The 20,699-nt window shown below is 35.1% G+C and overlaps 1 long non-coding RNA gene across 1 annotated transcript in view; it reads right to left on the reverse strand.

Moving 5' to 3' along the window:
* Positions 1-13,648: 13,648 nt before the first annotated feature.
* LOC112655784 (uncharacterized) overlaps positions 13,649-20,699 on the reverse strand; it is a 30,737-nt gene continuing 23,686 nt past the window's right edge. The window contains exons 3-4 of the long non-coding RNA XR_003133889.2: positions 19,974-20,030; positions 13,649-14,106 (exon numbers count right to left, since the gene is read on the reverse strand). This is a non-coding gene — a long non-coding RNA (uncharacterized LOC112655784). The remainder of the gene's footprint in view (positions 14,107-19,973; positions 20,031-20,699) is intronic.

Here is a 20,699-nt window from a genome sequence, read left to right on the forward strand (position 1 = left end):
TCATGAATAAATAAATAAATAAAATCTTTAAAAAAAAGGACTGTAAGCCCACTGTCCTACCCACTCCGCACCTTTTTATCCCTCTCAGGGCTGTGGGCACTGAAACCCAAACAACTCTGGGGTTCACTAAGTACTGATAGGAAATCTGGGTGCTGGAAAACTCTTCTATGATTCTTTTGGGTCCTGTTTGTAAACTTTGTTAGTTAGAACCAAAGTAGCATTTAGCATTTGCCTCACTATTGAGGCAAAACACTTCTGAGTTCTCTGTTGATGGCCCATGAATTCTGTGGTTTTCCACTCTGACTGATGGAACAGGAACTACTGTGAGTCTTATGTGAGCACTGGAACTCATATGGCTCTTATCTCCCTGGTACTTTGTATCGTGGATTCTAGAAACTTTGGCCTCCCCTAATTCCAAACTCTACCTCTTCAACTCAGGGAAATGGCAATCTCTGCCTGGGTTTCCACAGCTTGCACTAAGGCCTGGAAATTCTCTTAAGGTCGTAAGCTGGAGCAATCATAGTGCTCACTTCTTATGTTTCCCAAATCTCAGTGATCATTCTTTTTCATTTCCATCTTTTTTGTTTTTGTTGTTCTTGGTGTGGTTTCTGGCAGGAGGGTTAATAAAGTCCTTGCTACTAATTGTGACTGGAAGCAGAATGTGACCTTTCAAAAATTTCATGTAAGTGGAACCATACAGTATGTTCTCTTTTGTGTCTGACTCTTTTCACTTAGCATGTTTTTGAGTTTTGTCCAATGTTATAGCATGTAAAAGAGGCTTTTCTTTCCTTATGAGTTCCTTATGAGGAATATTTCTTTATTAAGTAGTATTCCATGGTGTAAGTGTTCCACATTTTGTATGCACATTTATGAAGAGATGGTCATTTGGGTTGTTTTCAGTCTCATAATGGAATAGATGTACTATGATTCATATACAAACCTTTTTTGTAGATATGTTCATATTTTTCTTGAGGGTATTTTTAGAAGTGGAATTTCTGGGCCATAAGGGAGGTGTATGTTTAATTTTATGAGACACTAACTAGAACAATTTCCAAAGTAGTTGCAATATTTTGCACTCAAACAAACAATGCATATGTGTTTAGGGTACTTCACATCTTCACTAACATTTTATGGCATCGATCCTTTTATTTTTACCCATTCTAGTGGATAGACAGTCTTGTCTTTTGTGATTTTAATTACAATGTTCGTGATGTACTTGAATACTTTTTCAAGGGCTTATATTGGCCATTTAATTATCTTCCTTTGTGATGTGCCTGTACAAGTTTTTTGCCCATTTTTATTAGTTGTTTTTATTATTGAGTTGTTGAAGTTGTTTACATATTCTGGATATAAGTCCTTTGTCAGATATATGTGTTGTGTGTAACTTATGTAAGTTGCTGGCTTGCTTATGCATTTATTTTCTTAATAATGTCTTGTTTAACACATTTTTAAATTTTGTTGAATTTTGTTTCATCATTTTGTCCCTTTTACTGTTAGTATTTTCTGACTTTTTGTCTAGACATTCTTTGACTACTCCCAGCTCATGAAGATATTCTATGTTGTTTTTTAGAAAGCTTATTTAAAAAATTTTAGTTTTAATTCCAGTTAGTTAACATACAATGTTATATTAGTTTCAGGTCACAATATGGTGACTCAACACTTCTATTCATCACCCAGTGCTCATCACAAGTGCACTCCTGAATCCCCAACATCTATTTAACTCATTCCCCCACCTACCTCCCCTCTGGTAACCATATTTTTCTCTATAGCTAAGAGTCTGTTTCTTGGTTTGCTTTTCTCTTTTTTTCTCCTTTGCTCTTTGTTTTATTAAATTACACATATGAGTGAAATCATATGGTATTTGTCTTTCTCTGACTGACTTACTTTGTAGAAGCTTTAATTTTACCTGTAAGTTTTAGGTTTATGATCTAATGCAAATTAATTTTTTGTATTGAGTTAGGTAGTGGCTAAGGTTTGTATTCACCTAGTTCCAACACTATTTGTTGACAGGATTTTCATTTCCCATTAAATTTTTTGCTACTTTGAACACTAATTAATCACACAAACATGATTCTAGTTCTGGATTCTCCATTCTGTTTCACTAATCTATTTGCCTGTCTTTAGTGTAATCACAGACTTGCCTATTGGATCTTTATTATAAATATTGAAGCCAAACAGTATAAGTACAGTAACTTTGTTTCCATTTTCAAGATTTATTGGCTTACATATTTCCTTTTACTTTCCATATAAATTTTGGAATCAGCTTGTTGATTTTTATAAGTACCAGCTGTAATTTTAATAATTATTTTGAAATTATGGAATTATTTTGTTTCTTCTTTTAGTTTCAATTTCTCTGTTGAAATATTTAGTTGTTCCTTCAATATATCTGTATTTTCCTTTAAGTCCTTGGGCACATTTGCAATAGGTATTTTAAAGTGCCTGTCTGTTATTTTATTGATCTCTGATTTTTCTCCTGATTACAAGTTACATTTTCCCCTTTATGGATCATATTTACCTGCTTTTTCACATACCTATTTTTTTTTACTGTACCTTGAGCATTATGGATGCCAAATTCTGAAGGCCTAGATTTTGTTATTTTCCTTAATAAAAAGTTAAGGCAAGAAGTTAATTCATTTATCCATTATATTGTTCCTTTTGAAGCCTATCTTCAAACTTTGTTAGGATAGTCTATGGTAGCCATTAATCTTGTACTACCTTAGCCCTATTTCTACAGCTTAGACTTGTCTAAGATTACTGAATTACTCTGGGTGTTCAAAGAACTCTCCCCTCTGACTGTTTAATATTTAAATGTCTTCCAGCCATGTTTGTCTTCCAATAGTTGTTCAGCTCACTGCTCTCTAGTATTTTTTAAATTCCCCTGGTAGTTGCTCTTTGCCCAGCCTCACAGAGTCCTGCCCTTCACATGAGCAGCTTAGTGCTCAGTGAAAGACCCAAGGGGATTCTTCTATAGATTTCTGGAGCATTAACCCAGTTCTATTCTCTCCAACAACTTGCCCTGCAAATTTCAGCAGCCTTACTATTCCCAAAACCTGGTTATTATGTCCTCAGTTGAATGAGGCCACTGAGCTCTGTTTTGGCTTATCTTCCTGGCACTAGAGTCTACACATTGCTTCTAAGCAGAAATACAGGGTGATCTGGGAAATCTACCTCACTCATTTTCCTACTTTTAGGGATCATAATTTTGCAGTGTTTTCCAGTCACTTTATATATTTTGCCTATTTTAAAAGTTGTTTACAGCAACTACAAGTAGAAGTTCTCCTGAATTTTTTAATAATAGCATTTAAAAAAAACATTTTATTTCAAACTACTTTTAGATTTACAGAAAAGCCACAAACATAGTACAGGGAGTTTCAATATATCCCTCACCCAACCTCCTCCAAAGTTAACATCTTAGATAACCATCATACAATTGACAGAACCAGGAAATTAACACTGTCCTAATAGCATTAACCAAATGAACTACCTCATTCAAACTTCACCATTTTTTCCATTACTATCTCTTTTTTTCTTTAAATTTACTCAAGAGAGACACAGAAAGAGAGGGAGGCAGAGACATAGGCAGAGGGAGAAGCAGTCTCCTCTCAGGCAGCCAGACATGGGACTCCATCCCAGACCGGGATCACGCCCTGAGCCAAAAGCGGGATCACGCCCTGAGCCAAAGGCAGACACCGCTGAGCCATCTAGGCACCCTCCATTACTATCCTTTTTAAGAATCCTCATAAGTATCCCACATTGCCTTTAGTTGTTATTTCTCCCTGAAGTCCTCCTACATTCTGCAACAGTTCCTCAGTCTCTCCTTGTTTTTCATGACACTGACAGCCCCAAAGAGTATTGACCAGTTATTTTGTTGAACATCTACCAATTTGGGCCTATCTAGTATCTTCTCATTATTAGACTAAGGCATTACTTCTTTGGAAAGAAAAATGGTAGAAATGGAACCATGTCTTTCTCAGCATAATATATCACAGTATCACATATCACAACCTATTTCAGTGTTACTGGTGACACTGACCTTGATCATCTGGTTACGGTGGTCTCTGATGGACATTTCCACCATGATATTACTGTAATTTCTCCTGTAGTCAACAAGTATATTGGGGAGATACTTTATAAAAGTATCTTCTCTCCACAAACCCACTGATTCTAGCACCCAGTAGTAGATCAAGTATTCAATAACCACCACTGTGGTATTTGCCTAATGGTGTTTTATTTCTCTTCTTTAAACAGTTATTAATTGCAATTCCAATACAAGGAGTAACTGTCATATATATTCTATCTATATACTAATCAAGGATTTATTTATATACTTATAGACTCTTGAATATGTTTTTATTCTTTAGGTTATAATCCAATACTAGCATTATTTATTTTGTTGCTCAAAGCTTTGGCCATTAGGAGCTCCTTCTCCTAATGTCGTATTCTTTCAGCAATGCTCCCCTCTCCATATCTTTTGAGAACTTTCTTTTTTTTTTTTCTGGTTCCACAAAATGTTCCAAGCTCAGCTTGATTTTCCCTGTCCCAGCCCTAAAAGATTCTTAGAGACACAAATACCTTGTTCCTTTTATAGAAGAATGATGCTTAGAAACCAAGATCTTAAAAAAAAAAAAAAAAAGAAAGAAACCAAGATCTTGGCACTAGCTAGGTATGCTAAGTTCTACTGGAATACCTTGGCTTCCAGGCCCTCTCAGCAGACAGGGCTGGGAAATATTTGTATACTAACTCATGTATACACACATATCTATTTTTATCTCTCTGTGTGTGTATAATGAGTCGATACTGATACTTCAGATTCCAATTCACCCCCACAGGAATCATTTTATTTCCCTACTTTCTTTACTTATAATTTCTTTCTCCAATAGTAATAAATCTTAGTTTTATTATTTATTACCTATTTACTTATTTGTTCATTTCCAGTATACACATAAATTAGTTTCAGAATGTCTTATCAACACCTCTGTGAGAAACACATTTACTGATTATGTAACAGCATTTGTGCATAGTTCTTTTGGTATTTGTCTTTCTGCATCCAGTCACATAATTGTTTTCTAAATTTATTTAGGTTAGTTCTTTTCCCTTATGTTCAGTATGGTTATGTTATTGATTTTTACTAGAGGTAATTTCATTTGTTAGTGTTTGTATCCCATGATGTGTTTCCTCCACATCCTGATTGGTTTTTACTATTTTTTAATGGCAGCATTTCTCAATTGAGTATTTATTCCTATTTATTATTCTTTACCAACAGACATCATCATACATATAGTATGATGCTTTGTAATATCGGCTGGAAGTGATCATAAGGATGTGCCAAAAATTACGTATCCTGATAATTAAATTATAAAAATCTGTGCCTGTCTTGTGCATTCCAGGGGTGCTTTGTTTGTTTATTCAAGTGAATGCCTCATATTTATTCACTTTTTTCTACATATTAATTCACATACAACAGGTAAAATGTTACAATGCTGTACATATCAGGGCTTAATCTGATCATAAGCACTGGGTTTAATTCTTAAAAGTAATAAGTTTAATGTCTCCATATGGCCATTAAAACCAGCTGAGGCACAACTATTTGTCATGATGTTGATGATGGGTCCTTTACCGCTTGTGTCTTTTTTTATTATTGTTGCCAAGTAACTGAAAAACTCGTGCAGCATTGCTGAGGATAAGACCTTTCCCTATTAAGAAGAAAAAGATGACAGCCTGCTGTGTGAACAATAGGGAAACTACCCTTATCATTCCCAGCACAAACACTTCATCACTAGGGGTGCATCTTTACAAAAAAACTCTTTGAAATTTTTCTGTAAAATATTCTGTTCCTGTTCACTGACATGAAATTTTTAGAGTTCTTAAAGAAAAAAAATAATATGTTAACTGACAGAAGAAATGGAGAAAAAATCCAGAAAATGTATTACACATCTGTCTTTACCAAATAGCATCTAAGAACTCCACATTAGGAGAGATAGAAGTGATTATTACTATCACATGGCATCTTGGCCTACTTAATTCCAGCAGAATAAGCCTCCTCCCACTATGTTGTACAGAGGGATAAGGAGTCTCAAGTCAGATCAAAGGCCAAGTTGTGGTTATTGTGAAAAGAAAGAGAAAGGATTGCATATTATTTTATTTTTTTAGCTATCTATCCTTTCAAGATATAATGTCCCATTTGAAATATTTGTCCTATGAATGTCAAAAAAGTATCACATAGTAAAATAGCATTAATAGCTCAATTCCACAAAAAATAGCCTTAGAAAAAGGAAGCCCATAGGACAGAAATTAAGCTCTTTCAAAATATATCTTTTTAGCATACCACAGTGATTTCTCCAAGAATAAAATTACTGATTTTAGCTCTTATCTGACATTTAATCCCTTTTTATAAGTAAGAATTAATTTTTTTTCATATAACATAGAAATACAGAAATTTCATGTTCTTCATGACTTGGACTCTTAACAGAGATAATGTTGCTCAATTGATAAACCATTTGATGCATGTGTTTTACTTTATAAGTAAAGAATACTACAGGAATTTAAGATGTATACCAATACTGATGTGCTCCTCTTTAAAGCACACATTCACCTTTAAATACTTCTATATGTTAAAAATAATCACATCTTTATTCATATAGCCTTTCCCAGGAATAGCTAAATTCTTCCCTTCTCTATCCTCTCTAAAATGGCAGTTAAATAATGTTCTGTTTTATTATCAAATACTTGAACAAATACATGATACAGTATATCCAAAAGTAACCTGAAGTATTTATTGTAGGTGTGATGAATGCAAATTAATTCTCCCTTCCCTCATTGTATTTAAGTGCACATTCTTTTACATAAATCACATATTAATATATACAAGATGAACATCTTTGACAAGTTCTAACCTCAAATATGCAAAAATAAAGTAAATCCAGTATTGACACCAGTAACAAAACATATTCTAGTCATATGATGAGACACGGTAGAATGAATGAGCCTATACTCATCTGTAAGCCGACATTTAATTTCTCCAAGCCAATGTCTTAAATCAAGAACTGTATTTTTAAAACCACTTTATTGTGGTATGATTGACATATAAAAAGCTGTGCATATTTAATGCATATAACTTGATGAGTTAGAGATATGTATCCATCCATGAAATCATCACCATGATTTATACCACAAATCTATCCAACACCTCCAAAAGTTTTCTACCACCTTTTAATTAATTAATTAATTTGTGATAACAAAACTTAGGACCTTCATAGCAGATTTTTAAATATACAATAGTATTGTTAACCACAGGCTCTATGCCATGCAGTAGATCTCTAAGACTTACTCATCTTTTATAAACAAAATTTTATACATTTTGACTTAACCTCTCAGTTTCCCCCTTCCCCAGCCCCTGGCAACCACCATTCTCTCTGCTTTAATCAGTTTGACTGTTTTAGATTTCTCATATAATTAATATCATGTAGTATTTGTCCTTCTGTGTCTATCTTATTTCCCTTAGCACAATGTCCTCCAAATCCATTCATACTGTCACAAATGGCAGGGTCTCCTTCTTTTTTATTTATTTACTTTTAAAAAAATATGTTTATATTTTTGTAGTTTCAAGTTTTTATTTAAATTCCAATTAGTTAACATATAGTGTAATATTAGTTTCAGGAGAACTTAGTGGTTCATCACTTACATATAACACCGGTGCTCATCATAAGTCCCCTCCTTAATACTCATCACCCATTTAACCCATCCTCTCCAATTTCTCTGCAGTAACCCTCAGTTCGTTCTTTTTAGTTAAGAGCCTGGTTTATGGTTTGCCTCTTTCTCTTTTTTCCCATGTTCATCTGTTTCATTTATTAAATTCCACATGAGTGAAATCACTCATATGGTATTTGCTTTCTCTGACTGACTGATTTTGCTTAGCATAACACACTCTAGCTCCATCCATGTCATTGCAAATAGCAAGATTTCATTCTTTTTCATTTATTTTTATTTATTTTTAATTTTTCATTCTTTTTTATAGCTGAGTAATATTCCATTGTAGATATATATCACAACTTCTTAGTCCATTCATCAGTCTGGAAAAACCCAGAAATGGACCTACAACTACATGGTCAACCAATCTTTGACAAAGCAGTAAAGAATATCCAATGGAAAAAAGATAATCTCTTCAACAAATGGTGTTGGGAAAACTGGACAGCAACATGCAAAAGAATGAAACTAGACCACTTTCTTACACCATACACAAAAATAAATTCAAAATGGATGAAAGACCTAAATGTGAGATAGGAAACCATCAAAATCTTAGAGGAGAATACAGGCAGTAACCTTGATTTTTCTTTCTGCTGCTTCATTATTGGTGTATAGAAATGTAATAGATTTTTGTACATTGATTTTGTATCCTACAACTTTAGTGAATTTGTGTATCAGTTCTAGCAACTTTTTGGTGGAGTCTTTCGGATTTTCTACATAGAGTATCATATCATCTGCAAACAGTGAAAGTTTGGCATCTTCCTTGCCAATTTGGATGCTTTTTATTTCTTTTTGTTGTCTGATTGCTGAGACTAGGATTTCCAGTATACTATGTTAAATAACTGTGGTGAGAGTAGACATCCCCATCTTGTTCCTGACCGTAGAGAAAAAGCTCTCAGTTTTTCCCCACTGAGGATGGTATTAGCTGTGGGTCTTTCATGTATGGCCTTTATGATGCTGAGGTATGTTTCCTCTATCCCCACTTTATTGAGGGTTATTATTATCAATGGGTGTTGTACTTTATTAAATGCTTTTTCTGCATCTATTAAGAGGATCGTATGGTGCTTGTCCTTTCTTTTATTAATGTGGTATATCATGTTGATTGATTTGCAAATATTGAACCACCTTTGCAACCTACTTGATCATGGTGAACAATTCTTTTAATGTACTGTTGGATTCGATTTGCTAGCATTTTGTTGAGAATTTTTACATCCATGTTCATCAGGAATATTAGCCTGTAGTTCTCTTTTTTAGTGGAGTCTTTCTCTGGTTTTAGAATCAGGATAATGCTGGCCTCATAGAATGAGTTTGGAATTTTCCTTTCATTTGTTTTTTGGAATAGTTTGAGAAGATTAGGTATTAACTCTTCTTTAAATATTTGGTAGAATTCCCCTGTAAAACCATATGGACCAGGACTTTTGTTTGTTGGGAGATTTTTTATTACTGATTAAATTTCTTTGCTGGTTATTGCTCTGTTCAAATTTTCTATTTCTTCCTGTTTTGGTTTTGGTACTTTATATGTTTCTATGAATTTATCCCTTTATTCCAAATTATCCAACTTATTGGCATATAATTTTTATAATATTCTCTTAGAATTGTTTGTATTTCTGTGGTGTTGGTTGTTATTTCTCCTCTCTAATTTATGATTTCATTTATTTGGGTCCCTTCTCTTTCCTTTTGGATAAATCTGGCTAGGAGCTTATCAATTTTATTAATTTTTTCAAAGAACCAGTCTGTGGTTTTATTGATCTGCTCTACTGATTTTTTTTCTTTTTTGTTTCTATATAATTTATTTCTGCTCTAATCTTTATTATTTCCCTTGTTCTGCTGCTTTAGGCTTCATTTGTTGTTCTTTTTCTAGCTTCTTTAGGCATATGGTTAGGTGGTTTATTTGAGGTAGGCCTCTATTGCTATATACTTCCCTCTTAGGGCTACTTTTGCTGCTGTCAGGTTTTCATTTTCATTTGATTCCATGTATTTTTAAAATTTCCTATTTAATGTCCTGGTTAACCCATTCATTCTTTAGTAGGCTGATCCTTAACCTGTATGTATTTGTGGTCTTTCCAAATTTTTTCTTGCAGCTGACTTCAAGATTCATAGCATTGTGGTCTGAAAATATGCCTGGTATGATCTCAACCTTTTTGTACCTTTTTTTTTTTATAAGATTTTATTTATTTATTCATGAGAGACACACACACACACAGAGGCAGAGACATAGGCAGAGGGAAAAGCAGACTCCCCACAGGGAGACCTATGCAGGACTCAATTCCTGAACTCCAGGATCACACCCTGAGCTGAAAGCAGAGCTTAACTGCTGAGCCATCCAGGCATCCCTCTTTGTACCTGTTGAGGCCTGATCTGTGACCTAGTATGTGATCTCTTCTGGAGAATGCTCCATGTGCACTGGAAAATAATATGTTTTCTACTGCTTTAAGATGAAATGTTCTGAATATATCTGTGAAGTCCTTCTGGTCCAGTGTGTCATTCAAAGGCATTGTTTTCTTGTTGATTTTCTGTTTAGATGGTCTGTCCACTGATGTAAGTGGGGTGTTAAAGTACCATACTATCATTGTATTATTATCAATGAGTTCCTTTATGTTTGTTATTAATTGTTTTATATATTTGGGTGCTCCCATGTTGGGGGCATAAGTATTTACAATTATGTTATCTTCTTGTTGTATAGTCTTCTTTATTATTATATAGTGCCCTTCTGCATCTCTTGTTACAATCGTTGGTTTAACATCTAGTTTTTCTGATATGAGTATTGCTACTCTGGCTTTCTTTTGGTGTCCATTTGCATGATAAATGTTTTTCCATCCCTTCACCTTCAATCTGCAGGTATCTTTAGGTTTAAAACTAATCTAGATGAGTCTTGTATTTTAATCAATTCTGATACTCTATATCTTTTGATTGGACTATTTAGTCCATTTGCATTCAAAGTAATTATTGATAGATATGAATTTAGTGCCACTTTATTACTTGTTTTGTCATTGTTTCTGGAGATTTTCTCTGTTCCTTTCTAGTCTTTGTTGCTTTCGGTCTTTCTTTCTCACTCAAAGAGCTCCCTTTAATATTTTTGTAGGGCTGGTTTAATGGTCATGAACTCATGTAGCTTTTGCTTGGGAGACTCTATCTCTCCTTCTATTCTGAAAGATAGCCTTGCTATATAGAATAATCTTAGGTGTAGATTTTTCCCATTCAGCAAGTTGAAAATATCATGCAACTTTATTCTGGTCTGCTAAGCTTCTGTGGACAGATATGCTAACCTTATTGGTCTCCTCTCTTAAGTTAGGTACTTCTTTTGTTTTGCTGCTTTTATGATTTTTTTCTTTATATCTATATTTTGCAAATTTAAATACAATATGTCTTGGTATTGGCCTGCTTTTGTTGATTTTGATGGGAGTTCTCTGTGCCTCCTAGATTTAGATGTCTGTTTCCTTCCCCAGATTAGGGAAGATTTCAGCTATATTTTCCTCAAATAAACCTACTGCTCCCCTTTCCCATTCTTCTTCCGGGACTCTTATGATATGGATGTTACACTTAATGGAGTCACTGAGTTTGTTATGATTGTTGCTTTAAATTCTGGGTCAGGTATCTGTTTAAATTAGACCCTGGGCCATGGCTTTTTCTTTTTATTTCTTTTGGGATGAATTCCTATATCTTGGCATTTGGTCTAGGTCTCTGTCTTCTTCTCTGTGTTAAGAAAGCCTGTTATGTTTCCTGCCCCTGAGAGTAATGGCTTTATGAAGAGGAAGTCCCACATTGTCCAATGCCTAGTGCCTTAGGAAGTGTCTCTCGTGTGTGCTGTGTGCACTGTACTGCTCTATATGCCGGCTATATCTCTCAGGTCAGTCCTCTGCAGAGTCTCTCCTTGCCTGCAATGGGAAGTTTTTGGACCTTGGTCAGAATGTGGTGAGTTTTAACTAGATGTGTTGTGCTCTGCTCTGCTTGTTAAAAGAGACCTGATGTTATTTCCACAGAGCTGAAGCTTCACAGAACTCTATGGTCAGTGGACATGGTGTGTGGGGGGGGCTTTGTGCTGGTCTTCAGAGGGAGGAGCCTGCTGCACTGGTGCTTAGGCACACTTGCCCAAGAAAAGAAGTACCAACAGAGTGCAGAGGGTCAAAACTTAGTGTAAGCAGGTTAGGCAGCCAGGTTGGCACTGTGCTGTTTACTGAAGTTGATTTATATTGAGGGACAGGGGAGAGAAATGGTACCAGCCATCTCCTTCATCCTTAGAGATGAATATGTCCTAGGTGTTTTTCAGATCACTGCTTTCACACTGTCTGTGTCTGGATTGCATGTTTGCCTGGAAGAACAGGGTATATTCTGGGCTCTATCCCAGCCAGGCCTGCTGAGTTGTAAAACTCCAAACTTTAGGGAACTGGTGTGGTGAGGACTTGTGCCGGTCTTCTGCGGGAGGGTCTCACTGTGCATGTTTGACCCAGAAGGGTAGTCACACCAGAGCACAGGAGTGTGCTATCTGGAGCAAAGCAGGCTAAATAACCAGTGTCCAGTTTAGCCATCCTCAGCAAGCGTCTCTGTGCCTATGCCAAGGGGTAGGGGTAGGGAAATGTCACCCACCACACTCCTTTGTCCCTAGAAAGGCAATGCCACCTCTCTCAGATGTGCTCCAAGAAGAGGGAACAGTCTCTCCCAGTGTGTCTTAGGTGATCCTCAGATCATGTCGTCTACCCCTGGGCTACCTGCCTGCCCTTTCCACAGGAGGACTATAGGGCCCTCAGGGCTGCATACCAGCCACACTGGAGACCTCTAACACTCCAATCTTGGAGCCAATGGTCACAAAAACTCACAAAAATAAGCCCCTCTTATTTTTTCAGTCAATGACTTTGGGAAGTGTTCTCCTTGTGCACTCCCCTGTGTACTCCTCTCTCTCATCTTTCTTCACAACCAGGGCTTCCTCCCCTCCACAGCACCAGTGATCTGTTTCTGCCTCAAACCATATCTCTGCACCTCCTACCTTCCATGATGTGGCCCCTTCTCTCCCTTTAGTTGTGCAGTTTGTTCTGTCAGTTGTCAGATCGATTTCTTAGGTATTCAGAATGATTTGATAGTTATCTAGCTGTGTTTGAGGGAAGGGGCAAGCCTAGGGTGTTCCTACTTCTCCACCATTTTAACTTCTCCTTTGTATCCCAAGAAGTTTAAAACAGATTCTCCCTCACTGAAGAATAGGGATATCTGTTGGATCTATTAAAAATTTAGTAAATAATGTGCATTAACACTGATTTTTTTTTCTCCAATTGTATCTTGCTACTGAATAAATGATACTATACTGAAAGGACTATTGTCTGTCTGGGAATCCAGTATAGTGTATATGATTTTTTTTATGTATTAATACATTGTATAGCTTTTCTCCATGGGAAAGGTTCAGTGCATTTCATTTTATTTTTAAAAAGTAAGTGATTCCAAGAGAGTTAAGAAATTCTTCCCTAGTATCTACCATCCTACTGGAATTTTACTGGAATTTTAAGTTAAATTCTAAGATTTATTAATTTTATTTTGTTAATGGTCCTGCAAGCAGAAGATGGCTCATTTGTATATGGTTAGGAAAACTGACAAAAAGGCAGAAAAGATCAATTCAAGTGTGAAAAAACATTTGATTTTGGATACCAGATTTGAAGTGAAAGAGTGAAAATACTTCACTGAGTTAAAATTATTCTCCTAAAATTAATATGTCAGATATAATGGTTATATAAGATAATAAATAGATGTAGCATATAGGTTGTTATGTGGGGATTTTTTAAAATATCTATTACTATTTGAAATGCTTAAAATTATATATATATATATAAGGATGAAGTATAAATTAATAAGGTTAGAAACCTATAAATGTTTATTTATATATGCATATTTATATACAAGCACACTTTGTACAGTGATTTAAGATATTTTTGGCAGCCAATGAAAGAAAACACAACTTAAACTGTCCTAAAAAAATAAAGAATTTTATTTCCTCATATAGCTAGCAGTGAAATTGTAAGTGAGGTTTCAGGTTTGGCTTATGCCAACAACTTTTACTTTGTTTTCTTAAAATCATTTGACGTTGGTCAATCCTCTCTTTGTCCTCAGCTTAACAGCAAGGTAGCTGCAGTTTTGGGCTCCACAACAGCATATCACAATTTGCATAGGATAAGAAAAAACTCTTATGTTTCAGCACTCCAAGAGATCTTTTTATCCCTGCCTCCTTCCAACTATCCATTTATGTCACTTGTTCATTTCTGTCCAGTTTCAAATGTGCTAATTAGCTTAAGCCAATCAGGCTTTCACACCGAGACTTGTGGGGTCAGATTCTTCTGAGGTACATGGAATGAAAGTATCAAATGTTTGATGTAAATGAAGATTCTGTTAGGATTCAGGGAGAGGGGAAAGGATGTTGTGAGAATTTCAATACCCACTATAAATGTATACTGCTGTATATTTTAATCAATAATACTTAACATTTTGATGGACAAGTATCTATAATAACCTAAATGATAAAATTATATTTTACATGCTATTCTATCTTATGGCTATGGTTAATTTCTAAATACATCTCATTTTATTACTATTCCATATCTTTTAAAAATGAAAAATTCACTAAATCAAAAAAGGAAATATTTAATTAGAATAAAATGGATTCTAAATCTTTCATGAGTGTATTCTGTGCAGGGAATTCTTGATGATTTCCTGTATTATGGGAGATAATGTCAAGCCCAATTATTTCAAGTCAGGCTGAATCTTTCTACATTAAAAGTGCTGAGATGAAAGCTCTTCAATTTATGGGTATTTTACCTAGAGCATAGGCCTCAGTCTTTGAAATATTTTAAGTGAAGTTCATTTTTCATTATGCATTAAAGTTCTACAAAGTTTCTCATGCAGGGCTTCTAATTTGGTTTGTCTTTACAAGGTGGAAAGTTAAAAAAAAAAATGTGTCGGCTGTTCCTGTTTGTTCTCAAATACATTTCTCTCCTTTTTCATTTTATAGCACATCAGGGCTGACCTCAGGAGAAATATTTCTCCCAGATTCCTGGGTCACCTAGCTTCAACTGTAGTCTGCTGATGGGAGGCATTATCAGAAAAAGGGAGAAAAAGGGTGCTTCTCACTCTCTGCCTACTAATGGGGCATTTTCAGCAGTAGCTGCTTCTCCTCTGTGGCTCTAGTTCTTACAAGAATTGATTCCAACTCCTCCAAGAGACCCTGGATTCTGGGTTTCAGTAACCCCATCTCCTCCCTATATGTCTTCAGCAAAGGCACTGCAGCAGTTTTTGAGATTGCTAATCTCTGAGTTGCCTGATGATCTCCTGTTTGGTTTTGCAGAATTCTATTACCTATGTAATCATTCCCAATATTAAAATCCCTCTGCCTTCAATATGCTGAAGGGTTTATCTTACTAGAATGGAATATAACTGGCTCATAATTAAACAGTTTTATTTAATTTACCTGTACTTAACCCTCTGTTATATGTTTTCTGCTCCTCTACTTCCACACTTGAAATTGCTCTAGCAATATTATTAGTGGCATAAATATCGCTACATCCAATGGACATATTTCACTGTATGTTTCTGCTTTGACACTGCTGACTCTTCACTTATTAAACTATTTTGTTTATCTCTACAGTGCTAATCTTTATTATTTCTAACTCTCTGATCATCTTGATTTATCTCTTCCATGACCTCCCACCCCTTTACTCAATTTTTAAAAAAAACAATGTTATTTCCTTTTATCTATTTTTATGCTCTACGTGGATAAACCTCCCTAATCTTGAGATTTAAAATACCGTGTATATGCTGATGCTTCTCAAATATATTTCTCCATCACTAATCATATACTGGACTTCAGAAACATATTATCTAGCATTAGCTGGATAATTTCCAAAACTGGACTTATTACCTTCTACTTTCTAGAAACACACACACACACACAGTGCAAACAAAAACCTCAGTAACCCTACTCCTCTTTTATTGCTTACCATAATCCAATTAAACACTGATGATAAAAATGTGGGATTACTGACCACTCTGTCTACAATGAGTCTTGCTTCATGTTATTCATACTCTTGTGTGTTTATCCCCTACCTAGGTAGCCAATCGAATACTGCACAAATGTTTATTTGACTTCAAAGCTAGATCATAAAAAGGTTTGAAGCTTATACATTTTCCTATTTCTTAGATAAGTGGTTGTATGGAAAGCCAGCCACCATTTCATGGAGATAGTCAAGTAACCCTACGGAGGTGTTCACTGGCAGGGGAATTAGTCCTCTTGCCATAGCCAGCAAGAAATAGGCCTCCTTCAACAGCCATGTAAGTCAGCTACCTTGAAGCAGATCCTTCAACCACAGGCCAGCTAACATGCAGCACTAGGTGACATCATGACTACAACCACATGGGAAGACCTGAGCCTAAACCACCTAGGCAAGCTGCTCCAGTATTATGACCCACAGAAACTGTGTGAAATAATAAACATATGTTGTTGTTTCTAGCCACTACGTTTTGGGGTAATTTGCTATGTGGCAATGAATAACCAACACAACTACTCTGTCTCTCTTACTCCTTACTAATCACCAAGTTCTATCAATATCAATACCCAGATATTTATGGAATCCACCCTTTCATCTTCAAATACTATTGTTCTAACTGGGTCCTCATCAACTCTGGCTTGGATATAGTTCTGAAAATGATCTCTTCTTCTAGTATGATGCTTCTCAAATCCATGGCCCATCCCACTTCCTAATTGATTTACTTAGAATTCAAATTAACCATCCGACTTTTATACTTAAAAAACTCCAATGTTTCTTCCTTGTTAATATAAAAGTAAAGTACTTGCCATGACATACAAAAGTCTTAGGTAATCTGAAATTGTTTATTTTCTCTTCCAGCTTTATTTCTTACTATTTTTCAGAATTCATTTTGTACAATAGAAATACTGAATATTTTTAGGCCTTGACACTCAGCAACTATATACCGCTGTACCTTTTCTCCCATGTTTCATCTTCTTGCAAACCCTTCTGTGACTTTTTTCCTGACTAATTCATTATCAACTTTTGAGACCTAACTCAACGATCATTTCCTCCAGGTAAATTTCCATAACTCTTGGAGGTTCAATTAAATATACTACTTTTGTTAACCTATATGACTATTTAAATCCCTCTATTATAGTACTTATCATGTCCTAATTAAATCTTGTAAGCATCTATTTCCCCACTACTGTGTGTGTGTGTGTGTGTGTGCGTGCAGTGTGGACTTAATGTTAGCATTCCCTTAAAATTTATGTGTTGAAATCCAAACCCCGATGTGATGCTATAAAGAGATGGAGCTTTTGGTAGATGATGAGATTATGAGGGTAAAACCCTCATGAATGGGTCTAGTGCCCTTATAAAACAGATTACAGTGAACTCTCTAGCTCTCTTCCTAACATGTGATGATAAAATGAGAAGCCAGCAGTCTACAACCTGGAAGAGGACCCTCAACAGATCCTGACCATGCTGGCATCTCAAACTCAGACTTCTCTTCTCTAGGACTGTGAGAAACAAATGTTGTTTGAGACATTCAGTATATGGTATTTTTGTTAAAGTAGCCCAAACTGACTAAGATAGTGTGGAAGAACAAATCTTCACATTGGTTTTTTTTTTTTTTTTTATGATAGACAGAGAGAGAGAGAGAGAGAGAGAGAGAGAGAGGCAGAGACACAGGCAGAGGGAGAAGCAGGCTCCATGCACCGGGAGCCCGACGTGGGATTCGATCCTGGGTCTCCAGGATTGCGCCCTGGACCAAAGGCAGGCGCCAAACCAATGCGCCACCCAGGGATCCCTCACATTGGTTTTGAATAGAATCTATTGGTTGCATGCTTTCCTTACTTGTAGTTTTCAAGTCTGCAAACTGAACAAACAGACTCAGGGAATTGCAGTTTTCTGAGCAACATAAGTTGTGAGATAGAATAGACAAATTTGCATAGAAATAGAAATAATGTTGGATCAAATGAATAAGCCCAGTGGCGTTATTTTATATGCTAAGTGATCATTTACATTTCTATCAGAAATGTTTAATAAAGTAATAAACAAGTAATATTTCTATGGATAAATTGTTACATTTATAAATCTTGCTCCTTTTTACTACTTATTAATAAGCAAAAGGAGAAATTCTTATAACTAAGACAATAGATTATACATAGTTTGGTCTTACATAGATTTTTGCCACAAAGTCCTTTCTGCGTAGTATTCTGAGTTAAATGAACATATTATCTAAAATTTACTTCCTTATCTTTAAGGAAGTATGAAGCAAAATTCCAGCATTTTGAGTCAAACAATCAATATAACTGTAATTTCCCATTTCTTTTTTTAATATTTTATTTATTTATTCATGAGAGACAGAGAGAGAGAGAGGCAGAGACTAGGCAGAGGGAGAAGCAGGCTCCATGCAGGGAGCCCGATGTGGGACTCGATCCCGGGACTCCAGGATCACACCCTGAACTGAAGACAGGTGCTTAACCGCTGAGCCACCCAGGCATCCCAATTTCCCATTTCTTTGTCAGTTTAAAATAAGCAAAGCTTATAATACTTTGTGTCTAAAATGATACACATCTGAATTTCAGGTATCCTGTCCGTTATTTCTGTACATTAAGTATGTAGAAATTGCCCAGCCTATATTAGATACTCATAAATACTGTTTAAACAAGAATGAGTTGGATCAAAAAGGACAATGATATCACTAATATATTAACATATTAGATATGAGTTAATATGAGTAGATTATCACTCATTTAAGGTTTAAGTTCTGATCCAATTATCTTAAAAAATAAACATTAAAGACTAAAATACATTTTAATGAACTGGACACTGTAGCTTACCTAGATTTGAAGCAAATTTTAATAATGTTGATCAGGGTCCTAAACATGGTGATTAGTGACATCAATGTCCACCAGGTGAAAGAAAAAGTGTGGGCAGCCTGGGTGGCTCAGCAGTTTAGCGCTGCCTTCGGCCCAGGGCATGATCCTGGAGACCCAGGATCGAGTCCCACGTCGGGCTCCCTGCATGGAGCCTGCTTCTCCCTCTGCCTGTGTCTCTACTTCTCTGTCTCTCTGTTTCTCATGAATCAATAAATAAAATCTAGAAAGAAGAAAGAAAGAAAGAAAGAAAGAAAGAAAGAAAGAAAGAAAGAAAGAAAGAAAGGAAGGAAGGAAGAAAGAGTGTAACTAATCGTATGAAATTCTTTTCCAGGTCAGGGAAAATCTGTATGTAGGCATGATGAGGCCATTCACTTAGAATTATGCCTAAAATATTAAACAGGATTGTTGATCTGTTTATTTTCTATCAGACTTAATATCTTTCTATAATAAGGACAACATTATAGATGTGGATGAAAGAGAAATGAGAGAAGCCTCCAACTGAGAGTAACAGTTGGCAAGAATGGAGAAACCAGAGATGTCAACAACTATGTCAAAAAAACATTGCAACTGGGAGAATTCAGAGAGTAACTTAAACTCTGAAAAATTTAATAATGCCAGGGAATATTATTGATTTCTAAGACAATAGATCAATTTCACAATATTTTCTTTGGCCATCAATAAAAAGTAAATTTAGGATTAGAGTACTCTGTGTTTATAAAGTAATCAAAAATCAAGACTGCAGTGAAAGAGCCTATTTCTAGACAATGATTAAGATTTAATTATGCAATGAGTTTGTTAAAAAAATCAGTTATTTTCCAATTACAGGATGTCAAAAATATAAAACATAACAGTTTAAAATAGATACATAATATACTATATATAAGACAAAAATAAAATATATTCACCTGTGTTTTAAGAATAAAATTTAAATCTGTAAATCATATAACCATATATCAAGATAAAGAATAACTAAAATCCATATCTTTTAACTGAATAGTTGTCATATTTGCTTTACCCCTACTATTTTTTAAAGGTATAAAATATGCACAACTAAAGTTTTACCTTTCATTTAATTCTCATTTCTACCTCTAAAAGTAACCCTTGTGCTGCAGTTGGTATTTACCTATCCCAAGCAAGTTTCAGAAATTTTCATAAGCATGAACATACATATAACCATAATAATCATAATAAAGTTACATTTGTTGAACATAAATCTCTGAGAAGCACTGTTCTGTGTACTTTAAAGGCATTAGTGTATTGAAGGTGTGTAAGTAACTCCTCTTGAGGTAAATTCTATTACTATTATTTTAAAGATGAGGAAGTTAAGGCACAGAGAAAATAAACTTACCTAAAAAGATGACAGGATATACACTCAGGATTAAACCCAATGGTATGTCTCTGCAGCCTGGAAGTTTAACCATTAATTACATTAGTTTTTAAAATTAAAATACTTATTTTGAGATAATTATAGGTTCACATGCAGCTAAGAAACAATACAGAGAGATCCTGGGTATCCTTTATCCAGTTTCCCCCAATGGCAACATTTGTAAATCATTACTTACTGTCTATTAAATAGGATATTGAAACTAATAGAGTCAAAATAAATATGAATAATTTCATCACCACACAGGTCCCTCATGTCATCCTTTATAGCTACCACCCTTTTGTCCCCATCTCATGCAAAAACACTAGTCTCATTTTCCTTTCTATAATTTTGTCATTTCAAGGATGTTATATAAATGGAATAATATACTTTGTAATCTTTGGGGCATTGTTTTTTGTCAATCAGTATAATTCCCTGGAGATCATTCACCTGTTTTGCATATCAATATTTCATCTTTTTATGCTGAATAATATTCTATGATATGGATTACCAGTTTGTTTAATCATTCACCCACTGAATGATAATCTGTTTTTGGTTATTACAAATAAAGCTGTATGAGCAGTCAAGTAGTATACAGGTTTTGGTGTAAATGTAAGTTTTCATTTCTCTGGGATATATTCCCAAGAGCATAGTTGCTGGGTTGTATAGTAATTGCATGTTTAGTTTTCTAAGAAACTGTCAAACTCTTTT

Source organism: Canis lupus, chromosome X (genome assembly GCF_003254725.2).
Source record: "Canis lupus dingo isolate Sandy chromosome X, ASM325472v2, whole genome shotgun sequence".
NCBI classification, from domain to species: Eukaryota; Metazoa; Chordata; class Mammalia; order Carnivora; family Canidae; genus Canis; species Canis lupus.